Raw genomic sequence first — 12712 nt, forward strand, 5'->3', positions numbered from 1 at the left:
CTAATGAGAAAAAGAAAAAAATATTGCCAAACACTTAAAATACAAGGCAAAAACATCTAAAGGAAATAGGGAATGCATACAAAAAAGAGGATGGAATCTGATTTCTCCCTCCTGTATTTTAGAAATTGATCAATATAAAAATGTGGGAAAATCTCTTTAAGCAATGAAAACTCAGAAAGGGTAAAGGATCCCATCTACGAGCAAAACACTCAGAGGAATCACTGCTTAAAGCACAGATGAACCTGTGAAGAGGAGTAGGGGTTGTGGCCCCCTCCTGAGAAAGCAGGATATCCGTAGAATATGCAGCAAAGGAGTGACCATCCTCAAAAGAAATGGATTCTTCCTTCTGAAATAGATTTGCTGAAAGAATAGGGTACTTTTTAAAGCAATTTTCACTCACAGTCTTAAGAGACCCACGAGGACACTGAGTCTTTTTTAAGATCTACATAAATAAAAACAGTAGATGCACAGGTAATGTTTGAAATCAGAAAATACTGCATGGAGATGAAAACCCAGAAAGCATGAATCTAGAGTCACCACAGAGCTTCCCACATAACCTCTTGCATCCCGAGACCTCCCTAGCACTAATCAAGCTGAACAGAGAGATAAGGGTCCAGATGTAGAACATTCAAAGCTGCAAATTCAACATACAGTTAAAAGTTCTACAGAAAATCTGAGAAGAACAAATGGATTATCCACAAAGGAACGAAACTCAGGTTGACCTCGGTCTTTCTGCAATATTAAGCTCCAGAAGGCAGCATGGTCAGCTGCTCACAGCAGGCCACTCTGAGAAGGGGCAGCAGAAGAGAGACATACAGAAGAACAGATGTCCCACAGCAAGCCAGGTCTTGCATGTGAATCTGGCATGTAACACAGATGGCTAGAGAAGGTGGCACTAGTGGTAAAGAACCACCAATGCAGAAGACGTAAGAGATGCAGGTTTGATCCCTGGATCAGGAAGATCCCCTAGGAGCCATGGACAGAGGAGCTTGGCAGGCTACAGTCCATGGGGTTGCAAAGAGTCAAACATGACTGAATTGACTTAGCACTCACACACACACACACACACACACACACACACACAGAGTACAATACAGCTCTTTTGCAAAGCAAACAAAATTCAGAGTATTGAGAAAAACAGATTATTTGAAAAGCGTAGAGCCAGCTATATTTGTCTGAAGTTTTTGTTGTTGTTTTTTTAAAAAAAGGTATTCTAGAGCTGGGAATTTTTCAGCCCCATACCTCACCTCCTCAACATACTAAATGATTCATATTCCAGCAAATACAGAGATTAGTTTTAAATAATCCAAAAACAAGGGTGCAGGTGCATAAACACCATGAACAACAATCTGTATTTATATAACTGGAATTAATACGGGCATAAAAATAGAACAAATCTTCAAAACCATTAACATAAGAGAAATAAATGTTAAAAATATTACAATAAAATAATCTGGACAAAAAGTGCTTAAAATAGCTAAAAAGTAAGATGGACAAAAGATATATGGGGGTAAAGTAAAAGTAACGCCAAACACTGCTTTATTCTTGATCGGTTGTCAGTTATGTCATTCGCCCAGTTGTGTCCGACTCTTTGAGACCCCATGGACTGTAATCCACCAGGTTCCTCTCCATGGGATTCTCCAGGTAAGAATACTGGAGTGGGTTGCCAGGCCCTCCTCCAGGGGACCTTCCTGATCCAGGGATCAAACCTGGGCCTCCTGCACGTCAGACAGACTCCTTACTGTCTGAGCCACCAGGGATAATAAAAAGAAATTTTTAATAGCAATTTTTAAATTTAAACAATGATAGAAATGATAGAAAATCGAAAGTATATCTCCCAAATCCCAAAGCATAAACAGTCAGTAACCTCTCCCCCAAAAAACAAGAGTAGAAGAAAAAAATGTTAATGCTAATTATCACACACAAAAATAATAAATATAAATAAGTTAAATTCCTCTACCAAAGACCAAGTCACTCAGAACTGGTTTCCAAACACACAAAGACAAACAACAAGAAATACAGAAAGTGACATAGTAGCACATAATTCGACCCACAAGATGTGGTTTTGCTCTGAGTAACCCACTGGCTGGAACACCCCCAAGAGGAGTCTTCTTTACACCCGAGGTTCTGACGCAGGAAACCTCAGTCACAACCAAACTTGCCACCTCTTCTTCAATTCAAGCTTCTATTTCCTGGCTAGAAACTGCATTTTTCAGATCTCTTCAAGTTTGATACCAACACAACCAGCTGTTTGTTTTTTCTGTGCCATTTTTCACAGAACAAGAAGAAAAAAAAATTTTTACATCCAGAGAGTTTCCAGGCAGAGAAATAACCACTCCCCCAGGAGATGCTAGCACCTGGTTCCTGTACCCCTAGAACCTACAAGGATTTAAACGCATTTAAACACCCGCTTCCACACAGTTAGAACGTGTCACAGAACCGCAGTCAGCCCACGGCGAGCTCCTCTGCCAAGTTCACCCAGGGAACACCAGGTCCGCAGGAGCAGCTGGTGCCAGCAGGCTTTGCAGCCTGTCCCGCGGGGCGAGCATCTCACACGCTGGGTGTCAGCGTAGCAGCCACCACACTGCATCCAAGCAAAACACGCCGCAGAAAAATGACCATCGGATAACAGCAAACACACGCACAACTGTCTCCTAAACTGATACATGAAGAAACCAACTGGTCCAAACTGTGGTCACCTATGAATTCCAATCAGTTTAAAGGGAAAGAAAAGGGTCTTTGTGTATCTCCTGCTGTTCTAACAGTGAATACAACGTGCTCGAGTTTTAGTGTGAGGTTTTCTTATATGTGGTCCTGACGCAGAGTCTACCCTCTGCCCTTGCGGGGTTCCTGGGAGCATCTGTGGGTGCTGCCTCTGGTAGACCCACTCCTGGAGGTGTCAGCCACCCAGGGCCATGGTGCACACCACAGGAGAGGGGCCATGGCACCCCAGCTGTGGCAGAGGGCCACTGGAGTGTAATTTCACACAGCCGCAGGCTTGTCTAGCAGCTTCGGTATCCCCTTCCTCCCATGTAAACTGAGTAATTTAGTATATCCTGTTGGGTCAGTCCCAAGTTTCTCACCTAGAAGTCACAAGGCATAAGGAAAACTGTAGTCTTGGTATTAAATTTAGAAGTTAAAATGTCCAGTGAAAATGGCTCCTTTCAACTCAGACACTGTCATCTAATTCAAATTGTTATTAGTAACATGTAAAAAGATTGCTGAATTATAACCACAATTAGAATTCTAGAAGCGATTAGATGTTTATACCCTGCTTCCATCTTCCCGTCTACAGAGATCATAAAGATTTCATGATCAGAAGCAGATACATGCTCCAGAAACAGAAGACCCGGTCCCGGGTTGTGTTATCTCCCCAACATCTCGTGCAGGGCCCGGTGCTAGGGAGCGATCACTGAGCTGACTCACCACCCCCACCTATACTTGAGACCACGGAGAAAGGGCACAGCTGGACCCCAGCCTCCCCTGTAACCCCACTTGAGGAAGTCTCAGTGGTGTTGGGGAGCAGATCACACATGGTTGTGACACGCATGTGCCCACCTGCAGTTGCCCCCAAACAAGGGCCCAACATTAATAAAAACAGCAAGCATGACTAACGTTATGAAGAAAACCAGGTCAATTCTACGTCTCTATGATTACAGAGGATGAGATGGCTGGATGGCATCACTGACTCAATGGACGTGAGTCTGAGTGAACTCCGGGAGTTGGTGCTGGACAGGGAGGCCTGGCATGCTGCGATTCATGGGGTCGCAAAGAGTCGGACACGACTGAGCAACTGAACTGAACTGAACTGATGATTACTTTAAATATACATAATACCCTTATGGTTGCTGAGGGGAAGGGATGGTTGGAGAGTTTGGGAAGGTCATGCACACACTGCTATATTCAGGATGGATGACCACCAAGGACCTATTGTATAGCACATAGAACTCAACTCAATGTTATATGCCAGCCTGGCTGGGAGTGGGTTTAGAGGAGAGTGGACACATGCATACGTGTGGCTGAGTGTCTTCGCTATTCACCTGAAACTACCACAACATTGTTAATCAGCTATACCTCGATACAAAATAAAAAGTTTAAAGTCTGAAATAAATAAATAAGTGAATATACATAACATTGTAACTGGTGTTACAATAAACACCAGTGTCATGACAATGACCCAGTACCCTGGTCATGATAATCCGGGGCATTGACTCCGCTGGCCGACTAGAACTCAGGATGGGTTGCAGGGTGGAGAGGAATTTCTGTTGGCTCTGTTCTCTGGGGACCCTGACTTTTCTCAACTGCAATCAGTCATTTAGAATTATGACAGTGACCAAGGAGCTACACTCAAAGTTGGAACCAGTCTTTTAAGAGGAAAAAAACAAACAAAAAAATCCATAGAAGCATCCAAATATTTGAAATCCTCAACAAGAACTTAGATTTCAAGGAATTAAGAAGAATCTGCTTTTCGTGTTCATTTTATTTCTTCTTGTCCGTTCTCCACTCAATAGCAGGAAACGGGTCCTTACAGGACAAAGAAATAAAAAGCACTAACAGTGTGAGAGACCCTCAGTGTGGAGTGAGGAGCCGCCCAGGAGGACTGCTGTATGGTGGACAGTCTGGAATAAATAATGACAAATAAAGCGGAGGAGACCAGGGGCTGTGGAAACTCCTTAACTGTGAAAACACAATTCTGTGGCATTGCTCTGTGTTTTCTGCTCAGAAGAGACAAAGGCCCGTGACTTAATCCTACCGATCACCTGCCCTGAATGCACAGACCTGGCCATGATTCAGCCCAAGCACTTCCCCTGAACCTCTGCAGGAGCTTCAAACTGGTCTTCATTTTCAAAAAGTTATAAAGGATACACAGATCCACCAAAAGAAGAATGGTGGAGGAGAGGGAGAGAGGTAGAGAGGGGGCAAACCTGTCAGAATGGTTTATAATCCTATTATAGCCATGATTCTAGTTTCACTTCAGGCAATTCTTCTTCATTATTAATATCTGAGGTAGAACGGGACTATTAAGTGTGAAAATATATAAATAAATGCATGTATGGTAAATACAGTCAATATTGAAATGGCACAGGGAAAGCAACTGGACAGAGCGAAAACCAGCCTGTCGTCTCCTCTTCTCCCACACAGCCTGGGGCTCTGCATTGGTCCAGCTGACTTATTATCATCTAGAAGGCTACTGAAAGTCTTTTCCCCCTATTTTGAGGAAAAGAATTTGAGGCTAAACCCACTATCGATATAAGCTCCCATGGAACACTGAAAAACAAGAGAGCCCAGACTGAATTCCATTAGAGTAAAGAGAGAAAGCCCACTAGAGTCCTAGACTCCCAGCTGGTCATTACGACTCCCAGACACCAGTGTGCCCAGCAAGGCTGCCCAGGACGGGTCCCCTTCGAGCCAGCATCACCCCCACAGATGCCAAGGAGGAGACTGATGTCCACATCAAAGTCATCCTCATTAGCGAAGGAAAAACAAAACCTATGGGCCCCAGTAACACCCTGCTATTCTGTCGGCCCCTGAAGAAGCCTCGGGTCACCCGTGCTCTCCAGGCGACTCACCACTGGCTCTGAGGTCAAGGCTTCTCCCACCAGAACCCCCCACCAACGGAGGGGTGGGGAGGACGCTGGGCAGCCCCCTGGGAGGAAGGACACTGATGCTGTTTTCTTTATTGGGGGGATGGACGGAAGGGGGCACATGAAGTCTGACCTCGTTTGACAGCCCCTGATTTAGAATGCTCATTTTATCTTAACATAAGCACAAAAAGAGAAGAATGAAATTGTTTTCTGACTTTTCAACTCTGCATCTGCAGAAGGCCACTTCCCCAACCAATAGGCAGGGGCGTGTTCCCTTCAGCCAAAGCCTCCTTGCAGCAAAACCCTAAACCTGTGGTGAAGTCCGCTCCCCACGAGGACAGGGAAGAGTCACAGGCTGAGGACTTAACCAGGTGCCTGAGGAAGAAGAAACGAGTCTCCCAGACGAGGCGGCCAGGCTGTGCGGGAACACGCCATAGCCTCACGGTCCAACTGGCAGCCACTAACACGCATGTGGCCACCTAAGTTTAAAACTTACATCAAATAAAATGACATACAATTAAAATTTACGTTGCTCAGTCACGCTAGCCACGTTCCAAGCACAAAGTGGCCCAGTGGTGGCCTAACTGCATATGGAACAGTCTCATCATCCCAGAAAGTTCTGGTGAACAGGGCTGCTCCAGAGAAGAAAGCAACAGGGATGTTTAGAGACTCAAAGGCTAACCAGAGGTAAACGGATTGAATATTAAAACTAAACAGAAGCATGAAGCTAAATTTCAGGCTAAAAAAAGACTTCTCTGCAAACTTCTTATTTTGAATATGTCTTGTTTGGAGACTTCGGTCAGAACTACCTTTGTGCGACCCTCGGCTGGTAGAACTGAGGTGCCCCCAGAACTCAGCTGGTCCCACCCCTGCCGCAGAGGCATAGGCTCTAAGACAAAGGAAGGCTCAGGGCCTTGGTCAAGGCCACGCGGCTCGCTGTACCAAAGCCGGATCCAAACCTCGCCCGCCCTTCTGCTACCTTTCTCCTATCTCTTTTGTCCAGGGAGTTTCAAGTGAGAAAAGAAAATACTTTTTTAGCATAAAAATACCACATGATCCCATGGGAGATAAATGGAGAATTTAAGAGGCTTTAATCCAACAACAAATATTATCAAGTGCGAGACGCTGTGGGGGCCCAAAGGATGCTCTCTCATGGCAGCAGGGCCGGCCCAGGAGCTTCCTGTCTGGTTAGGAAGCTAAGAGAGGGCCACCTTCAGGGAAAACTAGGAACAACCAGCTGGGACAAGCCGGAGTGCATTCTAGGAGCTCACAGAGGACAGTGGGCACCTTCAGCTGCAGATGCCAGGAGAAACGGGTGGGTCTGAACAGAGCCTGAAAAATGGGCCAGATGAAGAGAAGCATAATGGACAGGCCCTGAAAAGAGAACTCTGTAAACCAAGAGGCAGGAGGGAAGCTGTGCAGAAAGAGGCCTGGGTGGGGAGGCGCGGCAGGGGGAGGGGGCGGGTGGTGGGAAGGAGGGTGGCAGGTGACAAGCCCAGGGGGCTGACAGCACTTTCACAGAGTGGCCCCGACAGCCAAGCCGGACGGGAGCCTGCACAGGAGACCCAGGGATCCCAAGTGTGAGACCAGCTCCGACAATACTTCACAGGAGGCAAAGATCCCATTCAGTCTCTGGGGAGGACAAACACAGGGTTTATTTAGTCTCCTGGGGTAAGCTGGATAAATTCAAAACCAACAGATCCAGGAATCAAATGTCCTGTAGATCTGTGATTGCTAACTGTGTGATATTGGAAAAACAGATGAATAAGTAGCATCTGAGGCCAAAATACAGGTAAGTTTGATATGAAACCTCTTCTACAGATGTGTATTTTAATTGGGGAGTGGGAGGCTGGGGAAACACCTTGCTGTCAAACAATCCAGACACCCTGTCTCTCTACTAAAGGAAGGATAAAGTATAGCGTCGCAGATAGCTAGAAACGCATCTCTTTAACAACTGTGGCTTCTCATTTTCTCGATTCCTGATGCTCTGACGCCTGGAGCCCTGCTGGGCTGGCAGAGACTACCCTCCCCAGGGTTAGCGGATTCCTGGATAGCACCTGCCAGCGCGCCTTCGATATGCAAACCAGTCAAGCCCAAATCCGCACACGGCCACCTCCGTTACTGGGTTCTCACTGCCTGGGACACAATCTCCTGCCCAGATCACCTGGGGACCAGGTCCTGGACAGCCAGGGACCACCCCCATGGCCCACAGCCCACTGACAGGATTCAAATTATCTGACCCTAAATCTGCTCTGCCTGCTCATGACCTTGCCTGGCCCTTTCCTTCCCACAGAAGCCACCTCCGTTCCTCTCTTCCTGCTCTCGTCACCTTGGAGCTTCTCTTCAGGGCCCACCTGACGTCCCACACTTCCTGCTTCTGGCACTGTACGTACTATAACAACCTCTGCCTTCATGCCAATCATCTTCAGGTCTGTGAGTCTTCCCACACCTGATTAAAACAAATTCCAGGAAGGGTTAAAAACCTCTCAACTGCTGAATCCAGAAGGATCTCAAAGTCAAGTCAGTTATTTGACCTTGAAACCCATTCACCAGGTGCCTGACATTGCCACATCAACCCTCCTTTGACCTATGTAGGTAGCCACCTCAAGGGCCACCGTCACTTCTGAGAAGGGCCGTTCAGAATTTCCTGACTCAGAAGGTGGTTACTGGCGCTCTGACGTACCCGTTCTCACCAGGGACTCTTCAGTTTACCACGAAATGTAACACATGCTCCATAAGGGCAGGGGATTCTGTCCAACTCACTGCTGTACCTCCAGCATCTAGAAGGGCGCCTGACACAGAGTAGGTATGCGATAAACACATCTAATGAATGAATGGCCTGCACAAGAATAGGCGTATGCTGGTATCACAGCCCTTGGAGCACAGCTTGATCATTGAGACTCCTAAGTGGTGCACAGCCCGGTGCTGAGTTCAGGAATGGGTTCCAGAGTGAGACCAGAGGTTCAGCCTCTATCTACCACTGGACAGATATGCAACCTTGGGCAAGTCACCTGACACAATGAAGCCCCCATCCTTCTATCCATAAAAAACTGAAAAGACTGTATCTACCTCCAATTTCCTGAAAGGATTAAACAGGATGGCCCAAGTGAAGCATTTACATTCTGGTCAAGACAGCAATGGAGACTCATGGCAGGGGGCCCCACACCATCAACTCCACACGCCCGTTTGAAACACACAGCAATTATAGATGATTTTTTTTTTTTTTTTGGCTGCACTGGGTCTGTGTTGCTGCACGTGGGCTACTCTCTGGTTGCAGTGCTTGGGCTTTGCATTGCTGTGACCTCTGTTGTTGCAGAGCACTGGCTCTAGGCATTCAGGCTTCAATATTCGTGGCCATGGGCTTAGTTACTCCACCACATGTGGGATCCTCTCAGACCAGGAATTGAACCTGTGTCCCCTGCCTTGGCAGGCAGATTCCTAAACACTGGACTACCAGGGAAGTGCCATGAAATATGTTTTTAGAAGAAGAGTAAAACTAAGGAGTCATAACCTCAATTAGTTGTGAAAAACGTCACTGTGAGCCAGCAACAAGAGTTACTCCAAGTGGTACAGAAGTTTGAAACTAAGGGCAAGGGTGGCTGAGGTCAGCTTCTGAGGGGTACCATCCTCCACTGAACATAAAGGCAGATGTAATGCTCCACCGGCTGCCTAAAGGAGACTCAGCCTGGACTGACACCATTGCTTCATCAAGCAGGGTGATGTGGTTGGTAGCTCACTATACTGAAAAAAATGACTGCTTCCTTCCTCAAAGGTTCCCGTCTAGACAGCCCTGACTTACAGAGCAAGCAGTAGCTCCCCTAACAGGCTCCTCTTTCTTGCCTTCTTAACTCCCTTACCTCCGTGCTTTTTTCCAATCTATTTCTTATTTATTGACAATCTTTACACAGTAGCCCTTCTGCGATTTAACACGTCTTAATAATTCCACTTCTTCTGAAGGAAGCCTTTCCCAATTATTTACACCTTGATAAGTATTTACCTTCAAATCCTCATAAACCACCTCTTTTTAAGTGGCACTAACTTGTAGACGGTGGCGACGAAGTTACACAACCCTCAGAACAAACTATGCAAATTATAACCCACCTTCTGAGGATGGAGACAGAGACAACATAAACAAAAACAGAAGCGGTGCAGGTTCATTTTTCACTCATGTTTATGGCACCAGATGAAGGTTTTATAAAGCTGTGAATAAGATATATTTGTTCTCTTACACGAGCAACAAACCCCCTGCAGATGGTAATGTATGGGGAGTAACACCGTCCTTAATCTAAACTTTCTGAGCACAAGGAGAAGGTGTTGAAACCAGCCCCCCACCCCAAAGGGGTACAAGGCTACAGGCTCTGATGGGCTTTCCTGTTGTGGGACAGCGACAGCAAAAGTTAACTGTCATTTCCATGCTTCAGGGACACAGGGAAACCAGCAAGGACTTAAAACACAGCCAGAGAGGAAGCAGGAGGGAAGCAAATGCCAAATCCAAGGAGGATCCAAGGACATCTTCATGTTCTAGATCTCGAGCCCACCCCAACGTGGGTGTGAGAAACTGAGCCTGGGATGCCAGTAAGGAACCAGGACCCTCAAGTGGAGCCAAAGGGACCCCAAACAAGCACACTCTCAGACCCCAAGCAAAAGCAAAAACAAACCCTTTGAGGGAAAAAAAAAGGATTCAAACAAATTAAATATGCATCCCATGAGTTCGGATCTCAAAGTGGTATCACAAAACGTACAAGAGAAGAAGCTACTCTGAGAGATTGAAGAAATAACCAATAGCTTTTGACAACCAAAGACAGACTTCAGATAGGAGAATGATCAGATACAGTGTCAAATCTTCTGTTTCAGAAAGTAAAAGATGTCTAATAATGAACAAGGATCAAGAGACAATCAAATGCAACCAGCCACATAGGAATACCAAACCAAAGAAGTTAAAACATGAAAAGGAAAAAAAAAAGCAAAAACACACAGAGGGACTTCTCTGGTGGTCCACTGGTTAAGACTCCGAGCTTCCAATGCAGGGAGCGTGGGTTTGATCTCTGGGTTAAGTTCCAGGATAAGGTGCCATGAGTTCAAAATTGGTAAAGCTATGGAGACAACTGGTAACAATGTAACTGGCCCAGGAACTGCTAATGGATGTACAGGACAGTGCTGATTCAAGAAGTTTTGCAAAGGAGACAAGAGCCTTGAAGATGAAGAACATAGTGGCCAGCCATTGGAAGTTGACAAGGACCAACTGAGAGCCATCATGGAAGCTGATCCTGGTACAACTATACGAGAAGATGCCCAGGAACTCAACATTGACTGTTCTATGGTCACTTGGTATTTGAAGCAAACTGAAAAGGTGAAAAAGCTCAATAAATGGGTGCCTCATGAGCTGACCACAAATAAAAAAAAAACTGTCATTTTGAAGCGTCATCAACTCTCATTCTGTGCAATAGCAACGAACAATTTCTCAATCAGATTGTGACAGTGAATTTTATACAACAACTGATAACCAGCTCAGCAGCTGGATGGAAAAGAAGCTCCAAGGCTCTCCCCAAAGCCAAACTTGAGCCAAAAAAGGGGTCACGGTCACTGTTGGGTGGTCTGATCCACTACAGCTTTCTGAATCCCGGCAAAACCATTATATCTGAGAAGTATGTTCAGCAAATCGATGAGATGCGCTGAAAACCGCAAGGCCTGTAGTGGGCAACAGTCCACAGAAAGGGCCCAATTCTTCACCACAACAACGCCCGACGCTTCAGAAGTTGAATGAATTGGGCTACGAAGTTTTGCCATATTCACCTGACCTCTTACCAACCGACCACCATTTCTTCAAGCATCTCAGCAATTTTTGCAGGGACAACACTTCCATAACTAGCAGGATGTAGAAAATGCTTTCCAAGAGTGTGTTGAATCCTGAAGCACAGATTTTTATGCTGCAAGAATAAACAAACTTACTGCTTGTTGGCAAAAATGTGTTGACTGTAATGGTTCCTATTTTGATTAATAAGGATGTGTTTGAGCCTAGTTATAATGATTTAAAACTCTGGGTTCAAAACCGCAATTATTTTTGCACCAACCTTAACACTACAACTACTTTCCCTAATAATAAGTAACAGTTTGGAGATAATGAAGATTAATCCAAAGCAGATAAAACTGAAGGGATTATGAACCTTAAAGGAAGGACTGGGCCATAAGTTTTAAAACTGGGGATAGGACCAAATTTTTTGAATTCTTAGAAAAATAAGCAATTAACCAAATCAGAATTTTTTTTACAAAAAATCTGAATAATCATAAAGTAATTTGCAAGGAGATCAAACCAGAGCGGGGATGTGGTCAGGGAGGAGGTACACTGCCGTTTCTGGACCTTAAACTTAGTGGCAGGGTGGGGGTGCGGGGGGAGGTGGCGATGGTGGGTGTGGCAAGCATGTGAGCTTTATCCTCACGCTTTACCTCTGTGTGGTGGGTTCTTTAGCAAATGCATTAACCGTCTACATAAATAATGTAAACTAACAGAAAAGTTCAACTGGCAATGGTCAGTAGACACCTGTTTAAATGACAGACATAATTAAAGCTCCTGTTAAAACCAGCTCCTCTGCGCCAGCTTCATTCACAGCAGGGTAACCACAGGAAACACAGAGAAACACCACAAAACATGCCCTGAATCAATGTCTGGGACTCAGGAAGGAGCATGGCCCTCGGAGGAGATGGGTGACCAGTGATGGATTGCCAGCCGGGAACCCGTACCAGGCTGGAGGTTTCTGCATCTGTTTTATTGCACGAACCGGACAGCCTTCCCCCTCAGCCACCCCTTCAGTCAGCTCTGCAGCAAACACATATACGACTTTTCTCAACAGTCACGAAGCTGGTCTCCCACCAAGCTTAGCACACGTCTTTTCAAAGCATGAATCATTTCTAGACAACCAACAATTAACGTTCAGAACCTATAATCTGGTTCCAGTGTAGTTCTCAAGGCATCAGTAATCTGATCACTTGTCTAATACATCTAGACAAGAAAGACCTTACTCTTAATAGATCAAAAGCCACAGCCATTGTTCCACCTTTGGAGAGAACATATGATCAACACTCGTGAACACAGAGACACATAGGTGGCAACCTCAAAAGCAGTCAGGGAA

General features: G+C 45.6%; 1 protein-coding gene across 1 annotated transcript in view; it reads right to left on the minus strand.

Moving 5' to 3' along the window:
* RALGAPA2 (Ral GTPase activating protein catalytic subunit alpha 2) overlaps positions 1–12712 on the minus strand; it is a 261082-nt gene that overhangs the window by 218734 nt on the left and 29636 nt on the right.

This window comes from Bubalus kerabau, chromosome 13, assembly GCF_029407905.1.
Source record: "Bubalus kerabau isolate K-KA32 ecotype Philippines breed swamp buffalo chromosome 13, PCC_UOA_SB_1v2, whole genome shotgun sequence".
NCBI classification, from domain to species: domain Eukaryota; kingdom Metazoa; phylum Chordata; class Mammalia; order Artiodactyla; family Bovidae; genus Bubalus; species Bubalus kerabau.